Source organism: Monodelphis domestica, chromosome 3 (genome assembly GCF_027887165.1).
Source record: "Monodelphis domestica isolate mMonDom1 chromosome 3, mMonDom1.pri, whole genome shotgun sequence".
In the NCBI taxonomy this organism is placed as follows: Eukaryota; Metazoa; Chordata; class Mammalia; order Didelphimorphia; family Didelphidae; genus Monodelphis; species Monodelphis domestica.
In genome coordinates, this window is record NC_077229.1 from 341,227,440 (window position 1) to 341,247,422 (window position 19,983).

The window sequence follows — 19,983 nt, forward strand, 5'->3', positions numbered from 1 at the left end:
CACACATGCGCCTTTGCCACAACTTCTCAAAAAACTCTCCTTTCATTCACAGTGCCTGAAATTTTAGTTCCTTCATTAGACCAGTAAATGTTTACTTCCCAATGCCATTCTCCCTGATAATGTTTGAGCTTGAACTATATTTTTTTTCATTTCCAGTACCTAATTTCTTCATTTATATCATTTTAGTTTCTCTATATCACTGCCTTTTCTCAGTATTTTATGCTATCTCCCTACTATAAAGTTTTATTTTGCTTCTCTTTGGGCGATGCGGTGCAAGCTGACAACATCATTCTGAATTTGATAGTTATAGGAAGGCATAGAGGAAACAACTAACTATTTTTTCCTCTGCTCTTCGCTCCATATGTAAAGAAATGAATTAAGTTACTCAATTTAAAGTTACAGTTCTGTGAAATAGTCTTGTGAACATTGATTTATAAAACTCAAGGGGAGCAGAGCCATGTTGGGAAAATTAATCTTTGCTTCTTACAAAGTGCCAATACCAGTTTTTCCCCATTTTCCATTTATTTTTTATTCTTTAAAGTAGCTTTGGAGGGGAAATTAAGGTTTATTATCAAGGAATGAGAATATGGAAATTAAGAAATTATTTACAATTTAAAACTCTATTTAAAACAATGTTATCCTCATGATATGGGAAATTTTTATATTAAATAACTATCTGTTTTTGAGGGTATCATTCTCTAAACCTGTATCTAATTCTTTAAGTCTTGATTTAATGTAAGGGAAGTTAAAAACAACAAAAAAATAACAATATAATTAAGACAAAATTTTTGAAAGTGAGTTTATGCAAGTAGAAGTGAGTAATGTGAAATGCTTAAATGCAAATTGAATTAATTTGTTGCTTTCACTAATTGACCTCCTTTAGATTAATTTTCAAACTTTAGTTGTTTGTTTAATCATAAAGCCTTCTGATTTATTCATGAAATGCTTTTCTCCTTGCTTTAAAATAGCTCATGTCTAGTCAAGCATTTTCAATAAGACAGTCTACATCCTGAGGTTTTTAATAAGGCCTCAGATTCTTTTTGTCTTTGTTTCTCCTTTAAATCATGTCCTTTGGGTGTTCATTAAATAAAAATTGGAAACCATTTCTATTTTTTGGAAAATCTTACCAATTTAAAGTTTGGGGAAAATCAATGTCATCCAAATGGAAGTGAAATTTCCATGCAATTCTTAATTTTCATGCTATACTTTTTGCCTTCAGTAGTATTTACTACTGTGATCAAGCAGCTGAAATAATCTGTATATCCTGCAAATTAATTCATTGCCCATGAAAGCCTGTGGTTCTTTTTATTGCTGTTTTTGTTATTATTAAGCAAATGAAAATACTGAAAAAGCTTGACATGTTAGGAAGAATAAAACATGAGTGAATATTACTACCAGAAACACTTGTGCTTGAAATTCAAAGGTAATCATGTATTTCAAATAATTAAAGTTTCTGAAGTATAAATAAGAGTTATGTTGTTGCAAAGTAAAAAGAATAAAACAAAATAAGAATTACTATGTTTGCTTCTGCAGAAACTGAATTATTGCCCATATCACCACTGCAACTAACCATTTTGCTGAGATAACTAGAATGGAAAAGGTAAAAACAACCACCATCATCACTACTTCAAGAGTCAGAGTTTCATTGTGAAATAAGCTTTTAGCTAAAGAGCATTTCCAAGGAGAAAGGTTAGATCAGCTGGGAATACCGTGTCAACAGTACATGTAGCTTTCCCTACTTCAGTAGTTTCATGCTTGTGACTCTGTGAAAGGTCATGTTGTTATTTGCAGCAAATTGTCAAAATCACTGTAGTTCTTGGAGTAAAGAAAACTTTCCAGCATAAGTATCAATGGACCTTTTGGGAAAAGAAAACTTCAAATGATTTTGCTTGCTAGCTATTTACTTTAATTGCTCACCAACTACTGCTGTTTCTAGGAGATATATAGATACAATTTAGTTGATGAATTACATGGCTTTAACAATGATTTTTCCAACTTTATAAAACAAATAATGTGTGAAACACCTTGTAGAAAATATAATTTAAGACTGGTAAAGGATTTTAGTGATTATTTAGAATTTGGGTTCCTAAAGTGGAATCCCTGAGCTTGCTTGAAAAATTATTTTGATAACAGAATGGCAACATAATTGATTTCCTTTCCTATATATCACATTTTATGCATTTAAAAACTTAATTCTGAGAAGGGATTGATAGGATTCACCATACTGCCAAAGAGTGCTATGAAATAAAAAAGTTTAAGAATACCTGATTAGGTTGTCTAATTTTATAGGTGAGGAATTAAATTAAAGAAAAGTAAAATAACTTCCCATGGTCTTGCAGCAAAATAAGGAGCAGTGGTGATATTTGAAGCCAAATTATCTGATTCCCAACCCATTTCATGTTGCTTACTGGACCCTTACCAAATAAATATCAGTACAGTAGTTTTATGGAGATTATTCTCAGGAGTTTTTATGTTAGCATGTCACATCAAATAAAAGGTTATTCCTGTCTTAGAAAAGTAATTCAAATTCAGTTCTAATAAGTGCTTAACGAGTGAGAGCATCTTTTCCCAAAGTATCTATGTCTATTTGAACTATTTAAAAAAACTTGTATTACACTCTTATCATTTCTCTTTAAGAAAAGGAAATGGAAAACTAAGTACATATAATGAATGTCCCCCTTTTAGAAGCATTTAGAATGATGTTAAACATGTTTATAGAGAGATTAGAGAATTAACTTGATGTAAAAGAGTCAATGACAAACAACTATATCTTAGTGAAGTGCTTAGAAAATTTCAGACAAAAATATAAGCCTATTAAATTCCATTCATAACATGAGAGACTGCTGTTTATAGGCTTTTCCAGGAATTTGAATTGTAGGGAATTATTGGCTTTTCACTCAAGCTCTAAATGTGCAAAACATTCTCTAAAAATTTGGAGTCTCAGGAAGATGTTGTAGATACAGTTCCCAACATTATAGAACTGATATAACTATTTTCATAGTCTGACATCAATAGATTGGTTATAATCTGCATTCACAAATGAATGCATGATCTCTGAAACCATGCTACCAATCATTATCACATATTCATAAAAATTGAATATCAAAAGGATTGAATGTGTGCTCAAAGAAATTGCAAGGAAGACCTTTAGTTCTACACTTATGTTTCTGAAATTCATGGAAGTAGATAGATTGAGAGACCAGGGAGATAACATTAATACTATGTTGTTAGGACATATGACCTGATGACAAAAAGTTTGAATACTTTGTTGTGCATCAATAGAATTTTCAGTGCAAATTGAAAGACTGCAAGATAACAAAAAAAAATTGTAATGAAGGAAGGTTGCAAAAATAATAAAACCTTACATTTATATAGTGCTTTCTTCTCAATGGTACTAAAGCTAGTGTAGGAATTGCAAGAAGTAATCATTTCTATTTATACCTGAGTTAAAGAAGGCTAATAGGAATTGAAGTGCTTTGAGTCCAATCATATGACTCAACCCAGGATTCAGAATCCTAAATTCAGTGTTTTTCTATGATCTCATTTGTGTTTTAAGACAATATCTATATTCTGTATTTCCTCAGTGATTCATGAAACATCACACCACATTTATAGACAAACTTTAATGAGTAGAAATTGTTTTCCCCTTTTATTGAATTAGGATTTGTTTTTTAATGATTTTGGTATCATATGTTGGTAATAATTCAGCCTTCACATGGAAGGTAGAACACTTGTGGAACACTTCATATTCCTTTTTCAGTTGGGCAATATATAATTAGGAAGCATCTTCTATATACTAGCCACTATTCTAAGCACTAGAGATATCAGGAAATTCGTAAGGTGTTTCCTATCCTCATAGAGCTTACAATTGAATGGGATAGACAGTATGCGAACAAATGTGGATAGGAAAACTATATACAGAATAAATATTAAATAACTGACAGTAAAAGGGGCACTAGAATTAAGAAAGATGCTGAATTGCTACTTTAAGAAAGTGGGACCTTAGCTGAGTGTTGAAGGATGCCAGGGTCTCAGGAGATACAAATGAGAAAGGAGAACGTTCCCTAAGTGTGGACATGGAGGCTGTTGTCATTGGATCTAGGAGGTACATGCATATGGCTAAAGGAAGGGGAAAAGGTGTAAGAAGATTGTAATGTTTTGAGGGAAGGAGATAAGGAATGACTGAAAACCAAAGAGAAGATTTTATATTTTATGCTGCAGGTGATATGGAGCCACAGGTGTTGAGTAGGAAGTAACATGGTAGAACCTGTATTTTCTTTAAGGAAATCACTTTAACAATTGATTATAGAGTGAACCTTTCAACACAAAACAGCAGTATTTGGATGGTCTCACTATCAAGAAAGAATCTCCCTTCAACTTGAACTCTGTATTGGATCTCTTCCATGCCAGGAATAAACACCAATGGCAACATAAATCTCCTTAGTTTAAGCCTTGATTAATATTATTGATCAGAAGGTCATAATACAAGGTTATTTTTGTGGTCTTTTCAATCTTGCATGTTTTGATGTATGCTTGGCAGACTGCTTATAGAATAAGTCCTGAAGATTGCATGGTAGATGCTCAATAAATATATTGATTGAATAGAAAGCTTTTTAATAAGTAGTCAAAGAACAATAAGAGTAGAATTTTATATTCTTTACACCAGAGTTGGCAGATATGCAACCTGTAAGCTTTATGTAGTCTACAGAACTCTTGAATGTAGTCAGAATCAGATGAAAATGCATTTTGTATTTTATTTTAATGTGCTTGCTTATATATATATATATATATGTGTGTGTGTGTGTGTGTGTGTGTGTGTATTAGAAAAGGAATGTATAAGCATGTGTGGTTTTCTAAATCCATATGTAATGCATAGGTATTCTCATTTTTGTTCTAGTATCCTCTATTTCTATATGAGATTAGTGATTTCCCTGCCATACCTTTATTTTCTTCCTTTAGGTATCCCATGAATCAGTTCCTCAGGACCTTAATAATTATACTGTGCTCTCTGTATACATTTTTCTTTCTCTCAATTTTATCAGATGATACTGTTTTATATTCTTCTCTGTAAGATTTTACAAACATATATTTATCTTCTATCAAACATGTTATCTTCTTGACTGTACTATATTGCTACTTGGCAAGTAAAAAAAAAGATTTTCTAAAGCTTTTTTGGTCACATTACCATATTAATTTGGTGAACATCATTTGAACTTTGATTGAAATTACAGCCAGTTTCTATGTTCTCTCTTCTATCTACATCCCATACTTGGCATCAATAACTTGTTTTAAAAGGTCAAGGTGGAAATTTAATTGTATACCATATCCTTTGTTTTTATCATTTATTTTGGCTTTGAATTAATTCTGATCTTTGTTCTTATAAGATGGTGATCTGATTGTTTATAATTAATTCAGAAGTGAAATCTACATCATTATAATTTATTTCCTTCCTCTCTATCAAAATACAGTAATACTCATTTTTGTGTTATCACTTGGTCTTCACCGTGTATTGTTTGATAATGTTTATTGAATCACAAGGATGGAGGCTTCTGTGTACTTACAAATCTTTGAAGTTTCTCATTCTTTACTCCTAATGCACAGTCTTTCAACTTTTTCTTTGACATTATCCTTTGTAAAGATGTGTCAGAACTGGATGCATATTCCCTATGCTCTATGAACAAGGCAGAATACAGTGGGACTCTCATCCTTCTAACTATGGTCATTATATTTATCTGTAGTCTAAAATGATATCAGTTTTTTTTGGTTAATATATCACAGTGCTGCCCCACACTGACTTCATTGAATATAAAAATTCTGAGATCTTTTTCATTTGAACTGATCATCTCATTGTGTCCCTCTAATTTGTGCTTGTGTTTTTGATTTTAAAAAATTCAAATAAAAGGTTACAGTTATTCCTAATTTATATGGAAAAATTAGACTTGAAAGCTTATTATTTATTGAATTTTGCTTATTTTTCAACCAATACATTTAATCAGCCACAAATCCAATTATTTCCTCATTCAGTATTTCTCAATTCTGACTCTTTTTTTACTTAAACTAATGCCAATTTAACCCATGTTTACACTTAAAATCTCTGATGTCAGTAATTTACCTAAATCTGCACTGAATTCCATTGCAAATTAATTTCACTTTTATCACTTTAATTTATCACTTTTATTCACTGTTTAAGAACTTTCAATGCCTACCTGTTATAAAGAAACTAAAGGCCTGAGACCAAAATTCAAAGCTCTCTGAAGTATCCTGAGTCTCCCTTATCTCAAAGTTTAGATTTCTCCTTAACTCCCAAGCATATCAAGTTTATTTAAACTCCATATGTTTTCTTATATTGTTCAATTTAGAATGCCCTGTCCACTTCCCTTTGTTCAGCAAATATCTACTGATTTTTCTGGGTCTATTTTATTTCATTCAATACAATCTGTCCAGAATTCCCTAATGTATAGTAACCTTCCTCTTTTCTAAAATTTTGTGTCTACCTTTTGTATCTACCCCTCTCTTTGTGTTACTTATTAATCAATAAGCATTTATTAAGCTAGGAGCCATGCCAACCATTGGGCTGAGAAATTGTCTTGTTCAAGAAACAGGAAGGAAGTCAATGTCATGGGATTTGAGAGTGCTGGAGTAGAATGATTCAGGGGTAGAAGATAGAAGACTGGAAAGGTTGAGAAAGTAGCTAGGATATAAAGTGGTTTGAATCCAGAGGATTTTATATTTGATGATGGAGGTTTTAGGGAGCCATTGTAGTTTATTGAGTAGAGGTTAGAAGTTGACGTGGTTAGACCAAACATTAAGAAAATAATTTCGCTAATTGAATGAAGAATGGACTGGAATTGGGAGATATAGGACAGGTAGGCTTGCCAAAAAGATACTGCAGTAGTTCAGATGTTTTGAGATGAGGCCCTGCATATGGGTTGTGGCAATTTCAGAGGGAACAAGGGATCATATTCAAGGAGATGTTGTAAAGGTGAAATCAAGAGTCCTTGTTAGCTGAATGGATATTTCCTTTATTATGTCTGTGCTATATCTTACATAGTTGACAAGCAGTAGCTGAAAAGGATATTGTCCTATTTTCTTGCTATATTGTTGATCTTAGCTTATTTTATAATGCTTTGTATATGTTAAAAATTCAGTAAATGTTTCAGAATGTATGACTGAGACTTAAACAGTTTACATTAAAAGTTTCTTCAGAGTTCCCAGTTCAAAGGATATTTCTAGTGTGTTACTTATAAATGACTTAAATATGTGTACTTAACTTATAGGATTTAAGTAAAGATATACAAGTTATGAAATAGGATTAAAGAGTAATTGAGTCAGATTAAGTAAGCAAAACATAAGAATCTTAGGGGAAAATTTGGTATGTTTCATCAGTGAGAAAGGTTTATTTCATTTCTTAATGTCTTTCAGTGAAAAGTGCTAAAAATTTCACAGTTGAGCAACTATTGGATTTTTATTTTGTTTTCTATTCATCTCACTCCCTTCTTATTGTCTTTAGGCAGAAGGCCAGAATAAAAGATTATTAAGGAAAAAATCATTATGTTATAAAAAGTTGCATATTAGACATTGGTGAAAATGTAATTACAATTCCTCAGCAAAATAAAGGAATTAATTCTATTATGGACACTGATAACTATAACTCTTTTATGAAGCAGCCTATTGATCTCAAAAACTAAGATGAGTTCCATTAAGTATTTGCAAAATATCAAATAATTTTTAAATTGTGGACATTTTTCTCTAGTAATGACTCTTATGGTCAGTTAAGGTTAATGTGAAAAAGTCACAGAATGTGATTTTTAAAAATCTGTTAAATATTTGTTAAAAATTTTTAAATAACACTTTAATTTTATGCCAGATGGATAATTGGAAATTTTTTTGCCAGTTTTACCTATTTAATTAGTCATACTAAGATTGTCTTCACCATAAATATAGTTTTTATAGTTTTAAAATGGCAACTGAGGATAGAACTACTTCAGGTGTTTAGACTGGAAAAAACCCCAAAGATTACTAATAGCAGTCATCTTGTTTCAGTGGAAATAATGTGGGATTTAATGTCAAGGAAACTGAGTAACCCTGCTCCAATACTTGCTACATGTGTGATTTTAAACATGGCTTTTAACCACTTTGATTTCCATGTTCCCAATTATATAAAGGGAGGATATCTAAAATCTAGTCTCTAACCTTATAACCCTATGAACCCTATGGGTTTATAATATTAGGTGATAAGAATTATTTAAACACTACAAAAAGATTTCTAAAGAAGTTGGTACATAAACTAATGTATTATGCCCAAACACAAAATTATAGCACACTGTATAAAATGTACATTTCATACTCTGAAATGTTAAAAACAAATAGAACTGCCCAGAATTCCTATATACCTTGTATTTTAGTGGGCCACATATCAGTATCAGGTTAGGAAACTGTAAAAGTTTTTAAATTTCAAAGCATTTTATTTTCGGCTTTTTGCCCTATCCAATTTAAGGCTTATTTAATTTTGCCTGAGTTCCTGGAATTCATTTCTATCCAGTTCAATTCAGTAGACATAAAGTGTACTCCTGTGTAATAACACTCTGCCAGTTTATGTAGAAAACACAAAATTTAAATAAAATAGGACCCCTGCCATCATGGAACTTTCATTCTAGTAGGGAGAGAACATAAACACAGAAAACTATGATAAAGACTAATAAATCATATGTAAATTGAAGAGGAACTGAAGAAACTACCAATAGAGATTCAAATAGGAAAAAAAGTCATAAGGGAAGACTTCCTGGAAGGACAGCAGTACTTTCATTGGGCTTTTAGATAAGAATTTAGCAGGAAAATATGAAATTGAAGAACAAGTACTCTGTTATAGAAGATGGAAAAAGGTCATTCTGGGCATGATAGGAAGAATATTAAAATATGCTCCAGATTTTCAGAGAATATCTGTTATAGCAAGTTTATAGTTTGGGGAATACTGTGTTGCCACCACTGCCGATGTTCTCAGATCAAATCATATTTCACTGTAGTGGAACTGTATTTGGAAGTCACATCTTAGCCAATTGAAGTAGCCATCATAACTCTAATAAGCCAAATGATGTTTCACCAAGGAGACATCATTTAGGGCACCAGGCAGCAAGGGAACCATTGCTGGATCTGAAGTCAATTTCAATTCTAGGAAACAGAATAGAGCATTTTGAAGCTGCCTCCTCTTGAAGCATCATTTCCTAGAAAGCTCACCTGGCATTGTTAAATTGCCTGTCCTATTTTGAGAAATGACTTAGAACTTGAGTCCTAAGTCTTGTATCCTTCCCGCTGCCTTGTCTACCAAGCACTTATGTGTATGCAGTGTTCAGACTGCATAATTTGTGCTTAAATAAGAGTTTTGTAGGCATTTTCACATCTTATATCTCCTTTGAGCTTTATAATAAACATAAAAATAAATATATAAGGAGTAAAACAGAAACAACCCCCACTTTACAGATGAGGTAACAGAGAGATGTTAACCCAGTTTTTGAGTCATATGATTTTTAAATTAAGAGTCTTTTGTTTAATCCTATAATTTTACAGTTGAAAATAGGCCCAGAGATATTAAGTGATCTACTTCCTCAAGGTCATATAGAACCTCAAGGACTCTAATCAATAGATATTTAAATATGTCAAAATTAGAATGTAATCATATTTTATGCATGCCTTCCAAGTTTAAAAAGTGAGCTTCTTATCCCTAATTGGGCATTACATTTACATTTCTAAATATAATCATTTTAACCATGAGGTTTTGCTAGCTATTTCACAGGGTAATGTGAGGATCAAGTGAAATTTTAAATGTATAGTGCTTTTTGAACATGAAATAAAAAGCCATGATGTGGTGATTTCCTTGAAATTCATGAATTTGTCTACTATATCATATCATTTTAAACAATACCTCAAAAATTAAACCTCAGTTTAAGGTTTATTCCTCTGAAATTTAAGAATGATTATATGTAATTGTTCTTGATACATTACCCCCCCATTATGCTTAAGATGCCTTTTCAGCTATTAGCAATCTAAACTGAGTGACATATTCATGGACCCAAGACCAGCTGTACAAGTTAAGCAATGATCTTGAGAAATTTTATTCCTTTGAGATTTTATTCTCATTTCAACTGTTCTCTCAGATGAGTAGGAAAAAACATATTTAGATCCTTAAAAAGTAATAATTATTGCAAAGTCAATGATCATTACAAATCTTTTCCCTGATTTATTTCTTTGGACTGACAAAATTATAAGGCTATCAATTTAAGTATTAAATATAGTGGTATGAATAGACTGAGATAAATAATTAGTTCAGAGAAAAGTGCAAGACAAAGCTTGCCGTGTTTTGCCATTTTTTGTGGGAAAAGTTTGAATTTCGATTAAAAGGTTCCTCAACACTGATTTGTTATTCAAAATGCACTATCTTTTGGTCTGGCTGCTTAAACTATTCTACTTTGATCATTTCAGGCACTTTCATCTCTTTCACCACAAATTCTCTTTCTCTGTTCCCTGTTCCTGTCTTATAGTGCTTTATCTTGCTTGGTATCTGGTTTAGAGTGCCATTTAAATGCTCTGGTTTGGCTTAAAAATCCACTCTAGAGAGTAGTAGGGGCATTTCAATAATAATGATCTCATCATTCTGATTGACCTATACCCCTCCTTAATGTCTCCACTTGTTTCTGCATCAGCTTCACTAGCTTCACTATCACTTGAAAATCTCAGAATCACCTATGACTTATTCTTCTCCTCACAGTACTAGATCCAAATATTTGTAAAGTCTTGACAGTTTAACCATAAAATAACTTTCAGTACCTTCCTTTCCATTCCCTTTGCTGACAACCCAGTTTAAGTTGATAACACCCTTCTCTAAATGTGCTAACTGGTTTTCTAAATTCTACTGTCTCCCTTACCACCACTGCCTGTAATCTTAATTTGCTTTACTTTAATTTATTTACTGCTTTTATCCAACCACTCTATTATTTTAAAAAGTCAAAAGTTATCCATTACTTATGGAATAAAGTATGAATTTCCTTCCCTGATATTTGAAGCCCTCCATAATCAAGATCTTCCCTACCCTTCAAACATAACCTGATATTATTCCCATTCATTTAGTTAATGTTGCAGTGAAACTGAGATACTCATTCTCTAATTTAAGCCCTTTTTCATGTCATCCTCTGATTTTGTGATAGATTATCTGATCCCCTCCCCATCTCTTTTCACTGAAGTTTCTCCTTTTCTCCAACTCCCAACTCAGTAGTCACTTGCTCCATAGGATATTGATTTTCACATTTCCAGATTTTTCAGTCACTTGAACTTTTTTCTTTGTACTTTTCTAGTTCTGCCTTCTATTATAGTTATTTAGCCATATCTGATAACTTGCCAGGCATATGGTTTCAACTTTATGTCCACAGCACCGTGCTTGTAAACATACCACAATATAATACAGATGTGTAATTTCATTGTTGTGGTTATATCTGCTAGCAATAAGGCTGGCAAATTCTCTTTAACTTGTAGAGTTTATGTGGACCAAAAATGCCTCACCTTGAAATGATCCCCAGATGAAGATATAAAGTCCAACCCTGGGTTCATCCTTGAAGCTTTCAGGTTTGTTGGAACCTGCTAGCTCTTGCATAGCCTTCAAAAATCTAGAGTGGCCACTGAGGCATAATGAATCATTAGTCAGATTTTAGCAGATCCTTATATCATTGGATGATTAATGAATATGTATTGACTTGAATGATATTTAGGATACATCATTATGTAGAAATTTTTAAAATATAAAGGTCAGGCTTCTTCATTTTCCTTTGAGCTGATCTTAGGGTTAGACAGTGATCTTATGTTCTGGGGTGCCCACACACAGTACTAGTAGCTGTAAGATGACACAGAAATATAGATGGGGAGGGGGAAGGTTCAAAGTTTTAAGGCATTAGTGATTGAGAAAACCTGGGGCTCATATAGAGCTTTTACCTTAAGTGGTAATCAGTGATAATAGTGATGACATAGAGGACAGAAGGTAGAGGGAGTTGAGGTGGTGGTACAGAGGATTGTACCAATGAGGGTAGATAATTACAGTGGTTATGCAAAAGATAATCATAATAGGAGGGGGGAAATGAGTACAGCTGTAATTAAGAGGATAGTCTTACCATGAGTAAGTATACTTGTGCCAAGAGAGTTTTGACCCTTCTCCCAGAAGAATTTAACCACAATATTGAAAATAATTAGTAAGTCAGAACATATTACATACATTTGATAAAGCAGACAGTTCTGGACCCTAGGGTTACAGAGGCAAAGCCCTCTGCCCTAATAGACCATATTATATTCTAATGGGAAAAATAATACATACATGTGTAAATAGAAACAAAACATGAACAAAGTCAATCCAAAGTAGTCACGTTGAATATTAACAAGGGATTGGAAAAATTCTCAGGTAGAAAGAGGTGACACACACTCAGAGCCTTAAAGGGAATTCTGTATTCTAAGAGCAGAAGGTGAGAAGGAAGTGTGTTCCAGGAAGAGCGGACAGTAGTGGTATGAATGAGGAAGAGCAAGGAGTCCAATTTGTTTGGAACTTAGAAGGCAGGAAAGAAAGTAATATGTAATAATAATCCTGAAAAGGTAGGATGGATCCAGGTGGTGAGAGGCTTAAACTGCCAAAGAGAGAATTTGTGCTGTTATCATAGAGATATTAGAGTAAGTCACCGAAGCTTGTGGTTAGACCTGTGCATTTTGCCAGATGTGTGGAAAAGTGATTGAAGAGAGGGAAAGAACAGAGGAAGAAAAACCAGTTTAGAGGCTGTTGCAATAACCCAATTTGAGATGTGATAACGTCTTAAAATTGTATGACTGGGGATCTGGGATTGCGATGTGGGAGCTAGTGAGGCAGCAACATCTTTCTGAGCAATCTGGATCAGTTTTATAGAGTACTATGTGATGTGGTGTCGAAAGGAAGCAAATGTCTACTCCATACCTCAAGGAAGATAATATCATTCCCTTGATATTAATGTCTTGGGACAGAAGCTCTGGTGACCTCATCCTAGTTAATGGTTTGCACATATATGTAATCATCTATCATATCATAAGCAAGGCAAAGTGGTTGGGACTGATAGACATCACACACACAGACACACTATCCTACTTCCTTAAAAATAGGACCTCAGAATTGTTTGCCTTTTTCTGATTCCTTTTCCATTTTGAGGTTGCCCTTGGTTTTCACTTTAATTTACTGCTACCAGTATGCAAGTGCTATGAGAGAGCAAACAGTACAATTTGCCCTTGGTGCCAACCTATTTATGCTCCTGACTGTTTTATTCTTAGCTTAGTTGTTTTATTTCTCTGTGAATCCTATCAGAAGAAAAACATTCTAAAGTACTTTAAAGTCCAGATGCATCATAAATAGATGTATAGGCATCTAGCATATGCTGCATGGTCACAGACTTTCTAATACTCTCCTTAAAGTTGCTTGCTTTCAATTCCAAGCTTGATATATAGCTCTCAGTAGAGCACTTTACTGTGAAATATTGCATAATGATATAGAGTCTAAAGAAAAAAAGCCTGTACTCACACAGTTTCTATAAACTATAAAAAGAGTTGTTGGGGAGATAAAATTGACTTTTCTATAAAATAGTTCATTTATTGAGCCATACATATCAGAGAAGCAAAATTGACTAAAGCTGATCAAGTTGGATACAGCATTTGCCATATTTAAAACGATAAAATAATGGAGAGATAAATTTCAGTGACTCAAATATGTTATCCTGATATGGGTATAAAATAAACAAAGGAAAGTGCTACCGATGGGGAAATTGTGAAATACAAACTTTTTATTTCTATTAAATACACAGAATCAATAAGAAAAATGAAATGTTTTAAAGCTTTAAAGTTATTATCCAAAGTATGTATGGAAAATACAAATATATTCATTAACATCATTGCATTGCAACAGTTGAATTATGAATAATTAAATATAGATTGACAAATGAACTGGTAGCTATATCTATAATTTCAGACTTAGAAATAATGTCAGAAATATGAATTTCCATACTTGACCATGGTTTCTAAGAGACAGGGTTTTGCAAGTAATATACTTTAGTTCCTATATGAATCATGACTTCATTCTAGAAAATGATTAATAAAAAGTCATTTATCCTTTAAATGCCATATTTGCATAGCTCTGATTGTTGGGATTTTTTAATATTGAACCAAATATAGTGTCTTTGTAATTTCTAGTCATTATTCCTGGTCCTAATTCTGGCCTCTAGAGCTAAGCAGAATACAGCAAAGCATTCTTCTATATTTCAGCCATTGAAGTTCTTGAAAATAATTTTCCTTTTCCTCCCCCATTCCTATTTTCTTTTTTCCAGGCTAGACATAAGTATTTATTCTAAAAGATTTTCATTTTGTTTCTCCTGGCCATCCCAGTCTGCCTTTTTTGTTAACCCTTTAAAATGAAGCACCCACAAATCTACACAGCTTTCCAGATGTAACCTTTTCAGAGAATGATAGAATAGTACCATTAGCTTTCCTCCCTTATTCTGAATACTGTAGTTTTATACATCATAGTCTGAGATTGCATGAACCATATTTGCAAATATCACAAGGTGCATGATACTTCAGTCTGTGGTCTCAAATTAAGTCCACCAAAATTCATAGGGATTCCCCCCCCCTTATAACTACTAGTTACTAGCAATATCACTCCAATTATTATATAATTGAGCTTTTTAAAATATCATAGAATTTTACATTTATCTCACATGAATTCCATCTTACTAACTTAAACTTTTTCTGCAAGACATTTCTATGTATTTTCTTAACAAATGTTATCATATGTCCCTCATTAATTTTAATCATCCACAAATTTGATAGCCATGCCATCTATGCCTGCATTTGAATTGAATATAGGCAGAAAACTTAAAAATAAAACTTTTGAAAGAAAAAACTTATGGTTACATATGTGTGTGTGAAATTACTTACACATCTTATACTTCTAAAGTTATATACTTAAAGCTAAATCAAATATGATTGAGAAAGAGGGAGAAATGCAGACTATATTCTGACCAATATGGTATTTTCTGGTTTCTAAGAGAGTGAAAGTAATACAAATAATAAACATTTCAGGTGTCTTGTGGTTTTCCAAGGAAAGCAGTCATATAAGTCCAAAGATGAAAAAGTACAGAAAGCATATCAACCTTGGTAAAAAAAAAAATGAAAGATCAACCTTGGTAAAAAAATGAAAGCTTATACCATGGTTTGTAATTCAAAGGAAAACATCATATTATTGCCAAGATTATCTGGATATATGAAATCATGTGGAGCTTTGACTAAGAAGACTGCTTTGGAATGCTATGAAATATTCACATATCTTTTTTAACAAAGAAGTCATAAATGGATTTAGTCAGACAGCTTGCTGCTTGTATTTATATTACATGGCATGATGTTTTCGGAACATCTTTATGAGTTCTGGAGTGTTTTTTCCTACATCAGACATGAGAATAAAGAAATGCTTTGTCTCATTTATATATTGTGTGATCTCAAACAATTCTGTTACCATATTTTCTTTCCTTTAACAATTGTATCAAGGTGATGATGAATCCACCTATTCCTTTTGCTATGTGTTTTACCTAGATACCCCTACTTATAACTCTGAAATTTTTGGAATTCCTGAAATTCCAGTAACAACTTTTCCCCATTAAAGCACAGTATATGGTGGGGAAAATTGATTTCTTTAAAGGCATGGGTAGCTTGAAATCGTATTCATCTATTTTTAATATGGGGGGAGGAAATGTGTCAGAATACACTTTTTCAGAATAAACAGTTTTTCACTTGCCTCTCATTTGAACTTTTCTTCATTTTTGTGTAATTTAATGTGGATTATATTATTTTAGCCTTGTCTTATATAAGGATTTTGTTCCAAATCAGGTTTTATTTTTATCTAGAAAGAAGAGCAAAGTCAGATAGCTTTAAATGAAAATTGAGATTTTTCTTAGAGGACTAGTGCTTCCTACAACTATTATTGCTGTATTTTAATGCAAAGATAACATCACTACTAGGATTTGCTACTGTGTGAGGGAACTCCTAGAAGAGTGATGGTCATTGTCTATAGAAACATTTGTACTTGTGTAAAGATGTTACCTTAATTGGAAGTTGTTGGAGCAGGGAGGTAGCACAGGGGATAGAGTTCCAGGCCTGGTGTTAGGAGGACCTGCTTTCAGATCTGGTGTTAGACACTTCCTAGCTGTGTGACTCTGGGCAAGTCACCTAACCCTAAATGCCTAGCCCTTACCAATCTTCTACCTCAGAAGAAGTACCTAAAATTGATTTTAGGATAGAAGGTAAGAGCGTTAAAAAAAATGATATTATCTTCACTACCTAAATATCCTATCACCATTTCATAGTCTATTAAGTAGTGGTCTTTTCTTGAAAAACTGTTAAGATTTGGTGTTTAAACCTAGGATTTCATTGGCATCGGGCACTCCTAGTAAGGAAACCTTCCCTACAAAACAAATGTTTTTAAAAATTGTAATTTTTGATCTAGTATCATTATTATTGTCCAAATCCTTATGATTATTTAGATCTAAGTGTACTATCTTATTAAATAAAGCATTATTGTGTGGTGAAAAGTGATTGATTTGGCATCAGGAGGTCTGTATTAAAAAAATTGCCCTTAATTCTGACTGGCTTTGTGATCCTGGACTAGGCACTTAACTCCTCTGAACCTATTTCCTTATCTATAAAATAGAATTAAGCATAGCACTTACTTCAAATGGTTGTTGGAAGAATAAAATGGCATAATGTATATTAATAACTTTTTAAACCTTGAGGTATATATAAGTGTTGGTTATTATTAGTAATCACACGATTAGTCAACAAAAATTTATTGAGGGTATTAAGTAGTAGGCACTGTGTAAAGGGATGAAGACAGTGTGGCACACACACAAAAAGCAAATAAACTACATATAATTTATATACATATATTTATACACTGTGTGTATCCTACAATTATAAGCTTCTTTTTTGTTTTTATTATGCTTTTCCAATTATATGCAAATATAATTCTAAATAATAATTTTATGACATTTTTGATACGTTTTCTCTGTCTCTTTGGCCCTCTCATCCTCCATCCCCAAGACATCAGGTAAGGTAATATGATATAGATTATATATGTTCTATCATGGAATACACATTTTATGGATGTCATAAAAAGACACACATCACTTATAGAAGAAAAAACTCATGAATAAAATAGAGTAAAAAATGGTTTACTTTAATCTTCAGTCAAACTCCATCATTCCTTCAATGGTACTGCTATGAGCTTCTTTAACTCAATTAAATCTATAAGTAAACAGCATACTTTCATGGGTCTAATGGGATAGGCCCAGTCTATTATATTTCCTTTTGATCTTATGATAAAATGTTCATTATTTAATAACATATAAATATTATATAACACCAATGAGAATGAACAAAACAAAGAAGAGACCTCAGATGTCATCAAATTCATGAGAAGTAGGAATTTCTTGTAGAGTAATAGCCAAATGTAGTCATATGTCTTTTTGCTTAAAGATTTTGAATGATAGAAAACTCTCTTCCATTTTATTTTTGACTTCCATTTATTAAGTTCTACAATTACTCCCTTCATTCTTTCTAGCCATTTTTTTCTAAACAAATCTAATCCTGCTTTCATCTGGTAGCCCTTTAAATATCTGAGGATAGTTAGACATAGCCAACTAAATCTCTCATATATCTTCTCTATTTTTGATTCCTTGAAATGGTCTTTGGATAACATGTATATAGTCCTCTCACTGTCTCAGACATCCTATAGATAGGCTCTACCATAGGAAAATAAAGTAAATACACATGCATACATATGTGCATGTATGTAGTCATTAATATATATTACCTGTTATTTATTTTGGATATTGGATTTGGATATGTTATTGGATGTATAGGCAGCTTCTGTAAAAAATTGTCCATAACTATTTTATATGAGCTTCTTTAACTCAATTAAATCTATAAGTAAATAGCATTGTTAAATTTAATTGTTATGGTTGGACTTGAATATTTAAATTGGTGGTCGCCAGGGATTTAATTTCTAAATCCCAAAATGAATTACTCAAGTAAATGGAATTCAGGTAGTTTATTTACAATAAGGTGAAGATATTAAGGAATGAGAGAAAGAGAGAACTGGCTTCCTCTGAGCCAGGTAGAAATTCTAAGGCCCTAATCAGGGAAAAGGAGTCTCAAGACAAAGGGCCTTTCTCAGAGGTTCACCCCTCCAGAAAGGGAGGGAAACTAAGTCAGCCTTTCACTCACCATGGTGATCGTCTAAAATGAAAGCAGTCTGAGATCTCCTACATGAGCTCCTCCAGGGTCAAGTGCCACAGCCAAGTCCGAGTGTCTATCTTCCAGTTTCTTCTCAAGTGTCTATCTTCCAGTCTCTCCTCCAAGTGACTCTTCTTCACTCCAAGCTTGAGAGACTGATCTTCCAGTCCTATGCTGAGTCAGAGTTCCTCGATCTATATTTATCTCGTTTGCCTCTGTTTCCTCTATTTAAGGATCTTTTTCTCTTGTGTTGCCTCCCCTAAGTTTTACATCTACCATTCACAGCAGATGCACTCTCCAGGACTGCCCACTCTTTAGTTCACACCTTTTTTGGTTAAATTCTACCTTTTTTGGTTATATCATACCTTTTGTGGTTAGTTTGCACCTTTAGTAGTTAGTTTAAATGGGTAGATCTACTTCAAATACTGAGTTAACACTTTAAAATGGGTAGATCTACTTCAAATATTTAGTTAACACTTTGGGGGATTAAAATCTAAAAGTAGATAGGGGATTGCAATTCCATCTTCCCAATAAAGAAGAGCTAAATACCTTCATTGTTATCATCAGGGGATTACAATTTAATCTTCACAGCATAAAAGTGAAATATAACAGTAAAAGTATAAATGGCTTGTATATAGCTTTGTTTCTAGTTTGTATCAGGTGCAAGACAAGCCCAATTTTCCAAATTATAAGGATAACTTTCCATCTGCTGTGCCACTGTGATGCTCCTCTACCTTCTCATTACACTATCTAAAATGTGGCACCTGGAATGCAACTCAGTACTCAGTTGTATCTGGAAATGTACACAAAAACAGGTATACTAGGTTTTGAAGAATTCTTCATATTTTGCTAATAATAAGAAAATCTCTTTCTAAAAATACCTACTAAGAAGGATAAGGGAATAAAACTTGATTTAAAATATGATTGGATTTAATTAAACTGCTATGCATGAAGTTTTACATGATAGGCAATGTGGTATAGTAGATAGATAATTGACTTTAGAGTGAGGAAAACATGGGTTCACATACTGCTTCTGACACTTGCTGGTTGTGTTGCCATGGGCAAGTCATCTAGCATATAATTATCTCCAGGAAACTCTCTAATACAAGAAATGGTACAGTAATTGCCTATATGAATCTGTCGAAGGAATTTCCTCTGTTTTTACTTTCTAAACAATTCTTGTCTTGTGTTCAGATCACAAAACCCACCAAACACAAGCAAAAAACAATAAGATGCCAATTTGTATGTATATGCATATATATTTATATATATTTGTCTATTACTTATGTATGCATGTATATGTACACTAGATGATCTTCAACTTTATCTTTGCACACAAGAAGATCAAATTCATAATCTTGCTCACATTTATCACTAGTCTGTAACTAGACTAACTAAACTAATAGGTCTTATAAAATATAAAGATACACCTAATCTTTAAAACTATGCTGTTAGAAAATAGGTATGGGAAAAAGAAAATGTTTTCAAATAAATGTTTGATCAAGTTAGCCATGCTCTCTCTTTGTATAAAAGACAGGTATATTTAGAAATTAGTTGAATGACTACACTCAAAGAATAGTTCATTGTCAGCTTGGAAGGTAATTTGTAGTGGAATGACTGAGTTCTGATTTGTCTTTGACCCTGTGTTATGTAACC

The 19,983-nt window shown here is 32.7% G+C and overlaps 1 protein-coding gene across 18 annotated transcripts in view; it reads left to right on the forward strand.

Annotated features, from left to right (window-relative positions):
• The window catches only part of RALYL (RALY RNA binding protein like), an 838,442-nt gene that overhangs the window by 318,153 nt on the left and 500,306 nt on the right, over positions 1–19,983 (forward strand). The window lies entirely within an intron of this gene.